General features: G+C 40.9%; 1 long non-coding RNA gene across 1 annotated transcript; it reads right to left on the reverse strand.

Annotated features, from left to right (window-relative positions):
* Nucleotides 1–3,093: 3,093 nt before the first annotated feature.
* On the reverse strand, nucleotides 3,094–6,921 carry LOC128438694 (uncharacterized). The gene is made up of 3 exons (XR_008338379.1): nucleotides 6,648–6,921; nucleotides 4,126–4,275; nucleotides 3,094–3,205 (listed from the first exon to the last, which is right to left on the reverse strand). It is a non-coding gene; the product is annotated as an uncharacterized LOC128438694 (long non-coding RNA).
* Between the last annotated feature and the right edge of the window lie 6,221 nt (nucleotides 6,922–13,142).

Below are 13,142 nucleotides of genomic sequence, written 5' to 3' on the forward strand. Positions count from 1 at the left end.
TATCTGTTTTACATTCTGACAGTTTAGTGTGTTTTATTAAGGCAGAGTGAGGACAAAAATACTGTACTTTTGTAACAGACATATCAGAACAATGCTGAAAAGTAAAAATATGCTATATTGCTTTGATTGAAAATGATACAGATTTGTTAAGTAATACAAATAATCTGTTTACATTTTTGTTCATAAAATTGTTCAATTACATTGTTAAGGAGAAGGGCACTCAGGGTGCATATACCTACGCAAATGCTCTTACAATTTTTAACGTGAAACAAAATAAAATCCTGGACCCTCTGCTTTAATCAAATGCACACCAAAAGCTAAGGAGGTTTCTTGGCCCATACCCCCACCCCACGAGTTTCAATAAATTCTATTGTGTAGTTTTTACGTCATTCTACTAAAAGTCTGAGAAAAAAACTAAAAAGGAAACCTCGGAAGTGATAAAAAGTCTAAAACAAAAGGCTCATTAAAAGTATAGCTCACTCCATTATTCAAAAAATTGAGAATCGACTTCAAGATTCAGAAGTGGATGTTGTAGTTCTCGTTCACAGGCTGGGAGCTGGCCAAAGTCTGACAGTGACGAACAAATGATCATCTGGCAGACTTTTGTTTGAATATATCTCAGTCCAGGCACCATAGTGGGAAATTAAACATTGTTTATCTTAATATACTTAATATTGTCTTGTCTCTACACAAAGCCGGTTCTGAAAAGTTCGATGATTGGCCTTCAATCCAGAATGCTACTTTACACTTGTACTTAAAAATCTTAAACTCGGGTTGAAGGTGAGTACAGACGGACTTTCCTCATTCATTAGAACACACAGAGTAGTCTATTTCACAGTGAAGTTCAAACATCCAGATGAAGTAACAATGAGCTTTTATTGAGTGGAAGGTCATATGCTCCTGAATGAAGTAATCCTGATAGACATATGCTGGATTTATAGCAGGCTTTAACCATAACTTACAGTGGTATGGGCAGAAGCCTGAGATGTTGTTTCTTCTCTTGTGAAAACTGATCTCTTGTGTCTTTTCAGAGATCGTTGTCAGCATGAGTGGAATGGTGTCACCTTTTTTCCATAGATCTCTGGAGATTGAAGCCATTTGCCTGTCGTAGAGCCTATTGTTACTCATGCTCACTTTACAGTTTCATTGCCCTGCTGCCTCTGCAGGAAACTTAAAATCTATCATTTTCCAAGAACATTTTCCAAGCATTGCTTTACCGACAGATCAGGCATTTAGATCACTGTTGTCTTATCCAAGCAATACAGGCTAGAAAATTTCTGAAATACTTCAACCAAACCAAACTGCACAACACTACGGAAAAACATGCCACACTGTGGTCGTCAGTATGTGTCATGCTACACTTGTGCAGTGGAAAAAAACATATCTGAGGAATCCAAGATCAGGCCATGGGAGGCTGGCATCCGTCTGCTCCTCGGGCCATTCACAACAGCACGCTCCAATAGGACGCCTGTCATAATATTAGTGGGAGCTTTTTTTAAGGGCACAGACAGCACCAGAATAATATAATTTTCTTTAGAAAATAATACATGTCGTCTAAACCCTATCTACACAATTTCCTCTTTATCTACAACAATAACTATGAAACTAGACCTGAAGGAGAGTTCATCATATGAGACGACATTTCACTAGATGCCTCTAAAAATTGTATTTGATTTGGTTTGAGGACTACTTTGGTATACGTGGGAATGTACACTATATTGGATTTTTTAATGATCAGACACTAACCAGATTCAATTACAGGGCAGTGACAGATCCGGAGAAAGAAGAGCTCCTCGCTCTTCCTTCTCAGTTACCTGTCCATCCTCACCTCTGCCGCCCCTGGTATCAAGACTCCTCTGATATTCTGACCATGAATCAGACCTTCAGTGCCCCGCCATCTAAATGACTTCCTCAGGTCAGGGGTCAATGTCCCATCACTCGCTAAAACCCTGGTTGATGAGTTAGTTAGGTCAATGTTCCAAGATGGTTATTTGCTTAATGGAATCCTAATTCATATTCAATTTCCCGTTCTTTAATTATGTGAATACATTTTCTGTCGTCGACGTTCATCATGATGAAATAGATATTTATTTTTTCAAGCTCCTCAAAGTGCTGCATATCCTAAAGAGTGTTGTCACATATTTATTATCCTACTCGTACAAATAATCAACACCGTTATAAATTATAGGCTTTTTTTTAATACGACTTTTCAGCCATCACCATCTGTTTTCTGCAGTTATTCAGAAGCTTTTTTTTCTCAATAATTTTATTTTCTAAATGTGACTCAGCATTTGTCCTCTGCTCTGCCCCGTCCCTATTTTTCCCTGATGAATAAGTTTTCATGTGAACTGCTGCATGGATTGTGGCTGTGTTTGTGCTCGATATGAAAGGCTCCCGATGACACATTTGTGGCAGGAAGTAGCTCTGGTCATTGAGTACTATTCACAAACACAATAGCATGTACGTGGCAATATTTACATCAACAGCTACATTTGAGGCTGCAACAATGTAGCCCCATACAGCACCATGTGTCAACAAAGTGATGCAACAAGGAGTCTAAATCCTGGGTTAATTTGCCCCTATTGAGTCTGCTATGGCCCGGTGGGGTGGGAAGAAAGAACCAGCGACTGTTTTGTTTTTGCCTCCAGCTTCACAAACAGTGGCGCTCACAAAGTATCCTTTCTGTGCCGTTTCCTTCCACTCTGATTGGACTAATTGGGACCTGTTGACAGCGAATCCCATCCGTGCAGGAACAGGCCAATCACGTCTCGGCATCTGTCATCCCCAGCACACAGGGCTTCCACCCCCCCTCATAAAGGCCTTTGTCTCTGTGACCTCAGTGACCTTTTGCATTTTTTAATATGGAGGGGCTGATTAAGTCTCCCAAAACAGGACATGAAACAGTTTGGTGAAGAGACTTTGGTACAAAGGATTAAGGTTGTACCCTTCATGGAGTACAGCTCACATGCTTTGCAAAGAAAATGTTAAGAGATCTCAATTTTTAAGATGATAAACTTACATAAATTAACTAATATAGTATAAGAAACCAAATATAAATTGTATCAACATGAAAAGTTAACTTTTTTTACTTACTGTAATTTCCAATCAGTATTACTTGGTTGTTGAAGTATGACTTAAGGGATTTGCACAGAGGTGGGGCGGAGCTGAAGTGGATGGCATCATGGATGAAGACCATGTGACTCATCTGAGAAACATACAAACAGATACATAACACAAGTACAATGCATGCTAAGCTAACAGAGTTTTTGAAACAACTTTACTAAATGATCACAACTCATGAACATAAATTATGAAACTGGGCAGATTAAGTTGACTCATTATAACCTGACTTGGTTATTACATTAAATTACATTTGATTATAAAAGAAGTGAATATGAGTTATTTAAGTGTAGCTGACTAAAGCATTTTACAGCATCCAAAAGTCTCGAAGAACACAATTTAATAGAACTTTGTAATGAAGATGCTAAAGGTTTGTTCAGACAGAAAACATTGTGAATTTCTGCCTTACATTAATTGCATTAATTTCACATGTATTACTGCTCTGTGTGTATTTACTCGAAACAGACAATACAACAAGTTTGTTCTGCTATTTTCTTTTATTCCTCTCTTGATTCATAAATATATATATATATAGAGAGAGAGAGAGAGAGCGAGAGAGAGAGAGAGAGAGAGAGAGATGGGAAATGACATAACAAAAGTACATATCTGTAATCACATCAGAGAGAATTAGAGAAATTAAATCAGGGGAATCCCATTTTAAATGGAAAATCAATAGTGACTAATATCTGATATGAGCTGGATGTTTCTTTGACACAAATTTCATTTAGGCCCTGCCAAAAGTCTTGGATACAGCTCGACGTTAACGAGGAGTTTTTTTCCCCCTATGAGACTAAACTGGAGAAGGTTTTTTCTTCCTCTGCTTTGAACACGTGTAAAGTGACAAGGCACAACAGCACCTTTGCTCTAGAAGTTACAGCCTGAGACAAATGAGCAGAGGAAGAGTGGGACTGGAGAGGCTGAGGAAGCAACAGAGCTCCCTCCAAAGTCTCTGAGAGCAACTTATCTGTCAGCACCATTATGAGCCTCTCATATCTTGGCCTGCACCTGTCTTTGGCGGTCCAGGAGCTTGGCGAGGCCCTCCTCCCCCACTCCAGACTCCCCACTACCCTCTCTCCTGCAGGAGCTGAGGTGAGGCCTGGGGATCCCCATTCATCCGGAGTGATAGACAGAGCGACAGCCAGAAGGAAAAGGCAGCTGTGATGAGAGAGAGAAAGATAAGAGTGTGTACCATGTCCCCTTTGTGCTTTTAACCACCCTTTGTCACTGAACCTCTTGTCTTCCGTGGCCATGTCGACACAATAGAGTCTTAACAGGAGCTGTCAGCAGACGACACTCGTGCGGCCACTGTGGGCACCGGGGTTAGCCAGGATCACATTAGCTCTGTGTTTGTACGGCACTGAAAGCCGGCGAGCTACAGCTAAAGCAGGTTTTGTAGTGGTTTCTAAAGGAGTCCACGGCAGCTTTCAGCCTCGTGTTTGCCGACACTGAACTCCAAAGAGGCACGAGTGTCACATCACTGAAGTTACAGGGACAGAGAAAAAAAAAGTTAGGTAAGGTGTCTAGCGGGCGGCTCTACTTTGCACCTGAGGTTTGATCAATATAGTCAAGTGATGACATGTCAATTTGCTCTGGCAGAGGAGAGATGGTGGGGGCTGTGAATGGCCGCGCTGAGAGATGGCGGCAGGTGAATTGTTCCGACAGCGGATACAGTGTATCAACGTGCTGCTTTTAAGTGTGTGTTTATCTCCCCCCCGCCACTCAGTGTGTATTTCCTTACATTTGGAGCGGTGTTTAACCGGTGCTTGTGAAACTGATACACTTCGCCGTCCCCTTTGTGCTTTTGGCTTTTGTGATATTGCAATGTTTGTGAGCTGGTGCACTGTACACACAGCCACGAGCCAGCTGCAGCCTTTATTTGATGTTTGATACATGTAATTAAGTCACAAAGGCCCATAAGAGCCGTAAGCCGCAGATACACAAGGAGGTGGGCTGCTGTGATCAGATAAGGTTGAATCAGCTCATGATTTTAGTTGTCACCAAACAATGATGGGGCAGCTGTTTTGGCAGAACACGAAAAATACACACGTAAAAGAAAATGTTCTCGGTTAGAGGCTACTGCTGAGCTATGAGTTCAGGACTGTACTCATTATTTCTTTAAACCTCAAATAATCTTTCTGCTAATTCCACAGACGTCTTTCTGTCTGTATATGGTGGATATACCTTCACACCAGGCATGTATATTATTGATGGTGTGGGAAAGTGTAGTTTAGCTTGGTTTGATTTGGACATGTGTTGTGTTTAATTTGAACACTTTTAATAAACAGGCGACCAGGGCTCTGCTGTCAGTGGGGGGCGGGGCAATGGGCCTTCTTCCTCGTCCTCCTACAGCAGCAGTCGGTGGTTGGGTCAAACTAAGGGTCAAAATCGTTACCAGACCATTTTGATGACTTTATTATTTTTATTTCAGTATATCGGACTGAGACAGATATTCTCGAGTGTCGCTTGGTGCAGATCTTGATGCATTAACATTCATAGAATCACTTCCTGCTTGGCAATTGGACAAGTAAAAACGTTTGTTATGTTGCTGCAATGCTTTGTATTGAGGAGATTTACAGAGATGTTTTCTAAAAGTAGTAATGGGTCTTAAGATTTTGTTTTATAACTTCAGTTAAGTTAATCGATATAATAAGAATATTATATATAAACCACAGACATGAACAGTAGTAAAACAAATTCAGTTTGATTTGGTGAAAAACATTGACGATAAAATCTTCACTGCAGATAAACCAGGCAGGAGTAGCACAAAGTTGTGTCACTTCCCCCTGCTCCATTGACTGTTTATAAAAAGCTCTGCACACAAACAATTAAAAGTGACGATATATCTCGCAACTGTTTGAGGAGGACTCACTAATGATAAGGAACCATTCTGAAGTAGCTCTTGAACATTGACACAGGACAAGAGGACAGGCCATTCCAAACAGACAGGTTTAGAACACTGCCACACTAGTTTCTTTAAAGGGCAAATAATAATTGTGCCTCTTCTGCATCCCATATTTATTCACAGGACTAGGGCTTATGTAACAGCTGTTTCAGTGAACAATATACTGAGTTGAGTGTGTGATGTCAGTGTTTTATTGCTCCCTGACCATTAGATGGCAGTAATGCATAGCTGAGCCTGCTAGTCTGCTGTGGCGAGGGCTGAAACTTTCTGCTTTCGTGGAAAGACAGAAGATGTTTGGCTGATGATTTGTGTGTTTTAGAGCCGTGAGTCAGCACAGCTCACTTTGGGTCCAGTTTACATTCAAAGAATATGAAAGACAGACTGTTTCAAACCCTCTGCCTGCTCCCCCACTGTCAATCTAGACACGAGCACTTAGGAAAAGTGAAATATTTCTTAGTAGAATTAGACAAAATCAAATAAAGGTTAAGACGTCTGCCACCAGTGCATCTAAACTACATGCACAGAGAATGTAAAGCTTGGAAACACTTCAGATGCACAGATAAACAACCTTACCTCACATCTTAATTATCCACAACAAGAGCATATTTCTTCCCTTGATCTTTACCTGTGATTTCCAGACAAAGAGTCAAACAGACGAAACCTGAGCACTTCTCCCACTTTGTTGCAGGGTTGACTGTAAGCACTGGATCAGCTCTCAGATTCCAAACGGGACAAGCCACCAATAAACAAACAAGCAAGTCCACAGCAAACATGTTTGACAGAGAGAATAACTCCCCGTGGTAGTCGTCTGCAGCGGCTCTTTTTCTCCGTCTGGCTTTTGTCTGCAAGACGACACAGAGACAGCATCCGAGCGCCTTTGGTCTGCAGCGCACACAGTGGATCAAACCTGCCTTATCTGCAGCTGTTTGTGTTCCCTTAGCTTCCCGTAGTTAGGCCGCCTTATCACTGCTGAGGATTTAACCTCATTCCCCTATTTATTTAAGATTAAGATTATTTGTATACTCACAGGAGTTTACAGTTTGACTCAGTGCTCATTGTCACCACATGCACATAACTTTAAACCATCATTTTCAACCATTTCGCCGAGCAACACCTAAGAGACCACTGTGATTTCTTGGGTTTTGCATGGTAAAATTATATTGGGATGGTCTTTTCTCTGTAAGTATGAATATTTAAGTTAGCTGTCAAGGACATGTGATCTACTACACACAACTGTTTTAAGATTGTCTGAATTTTTTTTGGGGTTCGTCTTTCACATATGAAGAAGGAGATTGTTCAGGTCAAACAAGTTGATATCAGGAGGAAAATGTCCTCAGTGTTCAGGCGAGGTCTTGCGTCTGAGTACATGCAGAAAGCAGGACATGATGTACAAACGCGTGTTTGTCGCCTGTTAAAAACTTCATTTTTTCACAATGAGCAATCACCCTAAATTTTTCTGACATTTCTGCTGTAGGCGGGCTGGAAGGAAAACATTCAGGAGAATGTACGAAGCAATTGGAAATATACGTTCTCACTTACAGCCCCTCTGTATAATTTCAGGAAAATGACTCCAGTGTGTGTCAGGATTGCTGTAAACACCATAACAACCAGAACTGAAATGTTGAGGATGTGAAAGTGCTAAACTTGATAACTTTAAAAAACTAATTCATTTTAAATGCTAAAGTGGTAAAGATTTTTCATGTAACACTACTACAAATAGAAAATGCCATACAGTGTCCATTGACACAAATAAAGATATAGAAAAATTGGAAAGTCTCACACTTCCCTTTGAAAAACCCTATCATCATATCTCGTCTAAAGTAATAAAGTGATATTATCATGAGATTGATCGTGCATGTGTATTGCGCTCATAAAAATTCATGTCAGACTGAACTCTATCCTACCAATAAAAACACGAGTGTAACTTTATATGTCAGTAAGGTTTTATCCTCTGCCACATCTCTGACTGTCTGTCGTGCTCAGGGGCAATCTGCTGCCTCAACCTGCCACACTTTTTATGACTGTTATATGTACTTGCTATCGGTGGGGGGGGGGGGCATTTATCCAGACTTCTTTATAGTCGTATGAATGCATGCAGCAGGCCCAGTGCTTTGCTCTGTCATTACTACATTATATTTGGAAGTTTGTTGATTGCCATCACCTGAATAATGCTGTAGATAGTGCAAATTTAAGCCTGCAGATATAAGACAAGCTTTGCAATTGATGGGATTCAACTTACCCTCACTTGATTAGGCTACATCCATACCACTACAATTTCAATTGAAAACATATCATCTCTGCTGTGGATACACCTGGCGCCCACACTATTTTGAGCTGCTAAAACGTAGAGGTTTGGAAACACTGCTGGCCCCGTTTTAGCTTGAGAACTCTATTTTTAGTCTGAACGGGCGGAATGAGAGCTGGGACACTCACAACCGCTTGCTGATTGGGTCTTTTCAGGTCATGACGTGGCCTTTGCTGATTCGTCAGGCTCCTATCACATGACCCCATTCTGAACGAAAACAACCATTATTAGCCTCGACTACCAGTGGAGAACAACAGAGATAATCAATTACAAGCGTAGCGGGCCCTGTTGTCTTTGCTAACAGCTGTTGTGCAGTTAAACTCTGCATTTCACTGTGATACAACTTCTTGCACATGCAGGAGAGTTGTCATGTGATATGCATTTTTAAGCGTTCCAGTATATGGGTAATAAAACTGATATGGAGTTGCGGTTGGACAACTGTCACATTGGAGCTAAGATGTGTGAAGGGCTGTAAGTATGAAGGATAAAGGTGGGTCTGTGTTTCAGTCAAATCACAGTTACACACATTTCAGTTTTTCTAAAGTGCAAAAGGGAGACCAGAAAAGAAAATGTATTATTTCTCACATTATTCACCTGAGGCTGCCGGGTAGCAGACAGACAGAATGACAGGCAGACAGACAGACGGTCAGATGAGCAGCAGTGACTGACATCCATCCAGCGCCACGAGAGCCACATGTCACACTCCCTCCCATGTCAGCCGGACAGGAAAGCACCACTCTTGTCTCCGCAGGCTTGAGCTGCCAAACGCTGCAGCGTTCCTCCTCATGGACAAAGCTCTGAACCCAAACCCTTCGGCCAAGTGCAAGAGAGGTATTAGTGCCCGTGTCAAAACAGCTTACAGCCACCCGGTGGGCTATGTAAGGGCCTGGGCCTATTCATGGAGTCATTCAAAGTGACAGCACCCTGTACCTCCTGCTTTCTGACAACTCTGCAGCGAGGAGGGCCAATGCCTGGCTGTAATATCAAGAGACATGGTAAGCGTTTTGTTAACGTTGGCAGCTGAGACCTGGTTCTTGAACACAGGAGTTTTCCTTTAAGAGCAAAGCTTGTCACACGTTGCTGGCAGCGTTCACAGGCATGGAGGCAGCTTGGCAGTGACTTTTCTCTGGTTGAGGTCTTTGCTTGGACACCCTGTTGGTGAGTCTCCCTGCTCTCCTGAAAGGACAGCAGCAGTGGGTTGATCCTCACAAAGGAAAGAAACAACCACTGTAGTCATGCGTGCAGGCTCGCTGTTTGTTGTGCACAAAACCTTTTGAAACCGAACACAAAGCCTGACCGACAACAGCCCTTTTACAAGGAAGTGAATCACATGTTCTCATTAACAGAGCACGTGTCTTACCTGGTCAACCACGTTATGATGTGCACATATGTTGGCTCAGATTCAAACTATTAGATTCAGAAAGTGTGTGTGTGTGTGTGTATTTATAAGTCATGATTGCAGTTCTCTCCTGCTGAGAGGTATTTTTGCAGGTGCCCTACCTACACTTATGTATTATTGAATTATGCAATTTTACAGTAATCATAGGGCACCCTCATGTCAAGAGTTGACAGCACTGACAATGAAACTCAACATGTGTGGTGTGATTACAGAAATGTACTTTTGTTATGTAATTTCCCATATCTATCTCCTTCTCTGTCTCTCTCTCTCTCTCTCTCTCTCTCTCTCTCTCTCTCTCGCTCTCCCTCTCTCTCTCTGCCCTTTTCCTGTCATCTTACACTTGCTTCTAGAATAAAGACACAAAACGACTAAAGTGATAATCGTAACTTATCCAAAAACTACAAACTTGATAAAGATTTTCTGGGTTGAAAAATGGCTGATGGGTGGTTACCTAAGGTAATTCCAACAGTTTATTATTGCACTGGAAATACATTTGTGGCAAATATGGTCAAAATAAAAGCAGCAGAGGTCACACTTCTGATGACAGCAACTTTCATTTAGAAAGCCTTATAACATCATCAGGGTTATTTTAGAATAAATTGATCTAAATGTGTAAATTTGGTGTATTGGCCCTTTAATTGTCTTCAGCGATACTCTGCTAATGATACAAAACATGGAAGCCATGATATTTGGGCAAAAACTACAACAACAAAAAAATTAATCTAACGTATTATATTTAGTGACTTCATTATTTGATGAAAGTTTAAACCAGCCTTGATCAAAAAGGGATCAACTATATTATCCTGATAACATGATGTTGAAGCGATACTGTTCCATCCTGTTCTACAAGATTTTCATAATTTTCTATTTGTCAGGCTCCTGTTTCTTTGACCCTCGACCCTTCAGGCTTCTTGTACAGTTGCTAAACAATGTGTTGCAGCTTCTCCTCCTCGTCACTCTGGTCTCTCTGAGTGAATGAGACGCACACAAAGGCACCTGACATGTAAGTTTCAGTGTGACATTACTGGTATGTGCGGAAGAGAGGATCCAATATCACTCTCTGCTGAGCTCAAGGCAGATAGTCCGGGCAAGCTAAATAAACAGTAGATTAATCTGCGAGCTGACAAACTCAGTCATGGATGAAATCGAGGCTTTTGACAGGTAGACTTTCGAGATGAGGCGCAGATAGTGAGAAATTGAGAAGGAACCTCTGAAATATGAGACTCTCTGTCAGACAGAGAGGAACAAATGACACTCAGTGAGTCACTTCTGACACTGTTATTGTTCTGTGGTGGCAAATAACAGAGGGCATGAGTCCCAGGGGGTAATTTTGATTTAATAGTTGATTTTATTTTGAAAGTCTTACTTTTAAGGTCCCAGTGACGGACTATAAATCAGCCGCCAGTGATTGATTGCTTCACACACGTTTAGTAAGAGCAATCGGTGCAGCTCAGGTCCACTCCAGTCCATGCGTTCGCATTTCCAGCAGGAAATGTAGGTCAGATAATATCTCTGAGAGCCTTGAGCTGCAGCAGGTGTCGGTGAAGCAGTGCAGGGCCGGCCAGGAGAGCAGCAGGCCGCTCTTATCAGACAAGGCCTTGTGTTGTCAGCACAGCAAGTGTTGAGTCTGCAGCTAAACACTGAAATCCTCCAGACACACACATACTCTTGGAGGGAAACGATTGGAAACTGTCCCCCAAGAACCCTTTCTGTTATGAAATGGTCTCTCCGGCATGCTTTACTGCCTGAGTGCACGCTCTTACTGAACGACACATTTACACAGGACAACGTGCACAGACTATGTTTTTAAGAGATCATATTGGGGAAGGGGATGGGCAGGGGAGATCTCCACTTTCACCCTCTAAAACAATAACAACATTTATATTATTGGTTTGGAACTATCTCCTTAACTCCTAAAACTGCAATAAATTTAAAAATAAGAATTTGATATCCTACTTTAAACCCTCAGGATCATAAGGGATTGATTTTGATATAAATATTACTGAAATTACAAATTTGTTAAATAATGGCAAATATAATAAGCCACGAGAAGTTTCTATTTTTGAAATAATAAAAAATATATTACAGCTAATGAACAAGAGTTGTACTAGTTCTGGTTTCTCAGTGACTCTGGCATTTTAACATGTTTTCTTTGTTCCCTTATTACAAATCCAAATAAAGTTTTCCATGGCAGCACCACAAGAGATTATAATACATCTCACACGGGAGGGTTGAACCGAAATTAGTAAAATAAACAAGTTAATTAATTCATATTTAAAATAGAGAAGTTATTATGAGACCATCTTCCGCAGCTTCAAAATATATGCTGAAACACTACTCAATTAATCGCCATTCAGAAATTTAATTCAAATCGATTCTGACAATTGACTTCATACTAATTCCACTAATTAATAAAATATTCACTGATGTTAGGCTGCCTTCCACTGTTCTACAGTCTTATTTTGAAACATGTTTGCTTGTTTTGCGCAAGCAAAACAAAATTCACCTTGTGAGGGAGAGCTAATGTTGTGGGCACTGTTCACAATGTAGTTTTTTTTTTTAAAGCCAGAATATTTAAACAGATCATTCAATCCCCACTTCCAGCCTATTGCTGGGATTGAGCCAACATGACTCAAACCCCAACTTTCTGGACCTCTAAAATTCATAAATTAAAATGTAATATTATATCTGTTAAATTTGCACATGAACCAAGTGGAAGAAAGACAAGTTCTGGTTTTACACGTTTTATCCATGGTTATGATAAACCATGCTAACCAGCTTCATCAGTGGTGATAATAATCCTCTTATCTCAATGTTATTCTGAAAGAATCAGCAACTACTTATACTACCACACAACTGTCTTACATGTTAGCCTTTACTTTACATTTGGTTAAATAACATAGTACAGGGTGGTGGTGAGGACAGGAGACACAGATGCAGGATGAACAAACAACATAACATCAGTTATTCTTTTGTTGTTATTCAGTATTCAGTTTGTAGTGTCACATGTTTTTTTACCACAACAGCATCACACTCCCAGAAAATAGCTTATATCAATGATGATAACAATACAATACAAACTATTATTGCACACACTCTTACCCTGTAAACCACAAACATGAGAAAACACACACACAGTCAGAACAGCACATAAACAGGTGCACTTCAAACCCCATTCTTATAATTAGTTAGTCGTGTTACACAACACACCAACACACAGCAGACACATGTTGTTCCTCAGTGCTACTCTATGAGACACTGTCATTTGGAGGCTTAGCGGAAGGGAAAAGCACATGTTACAGTGCGAGCTAAATTCCAATGCAGAAGATGAGAGAAAATACCGAGTGGACTCGCTGCACGCTCAGTGCAACATGTGTGCCTCCCATCTGGTATGCACATTCACTGTAATCAGCACA

Source organism: Pleuronectes platessa, chromosome 4, assembly GCF_947347685.1.
Source record: "Pleuronectes platessa chromosome 4, fPlePla1.1, whole genome shotgun sequence".
Lineage (NCBI taxonomy): Eukaryota > Metazoa > Chordata > Actinopteri > Pleuronectiformes > Pleuronectidae > Pleuronectes > Pleuronectes platessa.